This window comes from Trichosurus vulpecula, chromosome 7 (genome assembly GCF_011100635.1).
Source record: "Trichosurus vulpecula isolate mTriVul1 chromosome 7, mTriVul1.pri, whole genome shotgun sequence".
Lineage (NCBI taxonomy): Eukaryota > Metazoa > Chordata > Mammalia > Diprotodontia > Phalangeridae > Trichosurus > Trichosurus vulpecula.
In genome coordinates, this window is record NC_050579.1 from 24,580,533 (window position 1) to 24,582,391 (window position 1,859).

At 37.4% G+C, this 1,859-nt stretch overlaps 1 pseudogene; it reads left to right on the plus strand.

Moving 5' to 3' along the window:
• Positions 1-342: 342 nt before the first annotated feature.
• Positions 343-437, plus strand: LOC118858838 (annotated as a pseudogene).
• The last annotated feature ends 1,422 nt before the right edge of the window (positions 438-1,859 follow it).

A 1,859-nucleotide genomic window follows, 5' to 3' on the forward strand; every position in this document is an offset into this window, starting at 1 on the left:
TTCCTCCTCAAAAAAAAAGAAATAAAATTCCTCTCTTAGGGCAAATAAGTGGAGTTGAGCAAAGTAAAGCCATATGATTGTGTTTTTAAATATATGTTTTATTCACAGAGTAGGTGATTAATAAGTATTTATTCAATTGAATTGTATAAAATATTTGTTAAATGAATAAATGCATAAATTAATGAAGGAATCAATGAATTAATGAATGCATCAAAGAGTGAATGAATGAATGAATGAATGAATCATTCCACCCCAAAGGGAGGGGGAAACTCAACAGATACAATATCAGCACATGGCCTATACATAACCTTTCTTGTATTCAGTACCTTATTTCCTGCCACTGTGCCAGCACCTTTGCTAAAATTGGAAGGAGACAGAAATGAGCATAGCCCCAATACAACGGCGACATCCAAATTAATGAAGTGTTCTTATTTTTTCACTCTACTCTGAATTTTCGACTACCTTGGCTTCACTGCTGTTCCTTCGCATAACACTCCACCTCCTGGTTCAGCACGTCTGGTGTTTGCTGTCCTGAATGACTGGAATGCTCCTTTTCTTCACCTGGTTTCCTTGGCTTCCTTCAAGTTTCAGCTAAAATCCTGCCTTCTACAAGAAGCCTTTACTGACCCCCTCCCTCCCATTAATGATAATGATGTCTTCCCTCTTCTATGGCCTCCAGTACCTGTTTTCATGATGTCTCCTGCCTTGGAATCTCAGCTCCTTTAGGAACTCTTTGCTTTTTGTTATATCTTCAGGACTTAGCTCAGTGTCTGGAACAAAATAGGTGTTTAATAAATGCTTGTTGACCTGACTCTCCTTGCATATCTGTAAAATGGGATAATAATATCTGGCCCATTTCCCTTCCAAGAGATATAATGAGCATCACATAAAAGAAATCTATGAAATGTGTTTTGTAAACTGGTGCCATATGCATGGAACATGTGCTTATTACTTTAACAGGGACATATTCATCTCTATAGTCCTCTGGTATTTATTATTTTATATCCCTCAGATTCTCTCTGTACCTTCCCCCAAGGAGTTCATCAATTTCATGGGAGAAGAAAAGAGAGTTGTTATAGACACTCATCTGTGGAGCAGAGTGGACAGAGCCCCAGTAAGGGATCGGCAGTTAAGATGAAATGTAATAGGGGTGGACTTAAATTGCCCCTTACTGCCCAGAGCTGCTCTGCTTTCTCTTGTAATAATATAGTCCATTAAAACCTACAATCACTGTAATGTTTATGCATTATTGGGGAGATAAATTGCATAATTCTCATTTTGCAATTTAAATGTAATTATGAGCTTCCTAATGACTAAAACCTGAATTTGCTACACTATCAGTTTTTCTAACACTTGCCAAAATTATAGGTAATTACTTAAGGCTTACAATAATTATAAGTCCATCTTTTAAATAATTAATGTGCACTTTCATGGTAGAACCCAGCCAGTAATCAAACGACCTCAGGATTACATTGTAAGCCCATGCAATTAGTCCTATTGTGTGGGTTTATGGAAATATACCCATTTACAAGAGTCTCTCAAGTTGGCAAGCTTAAAATGCAGGATTGCAGGGTTTGATGGAATTGAATAATGAGGGAATCCCAGAGGAGAGAAATCTCTCTCTCAAGGTCAATAGAACACAGTTCTCCATAAAATGACAAGAATTTTGAAATTCACCTAAAAGGGCTATGCTGTGGTATGCTTGGGACTTGTGGAAATAATCTGGATTCAGAAAAAAAAAGATTGTGGGGACAGTGTTTCCTATCCCCCCTTTTTTGGCCAAAGTTTCTTATTTTTGTGGGTATATTTCATACCTCTTCTGAGGCAGCTCATACTAGAGATTCAGGAAATCAGAGTTA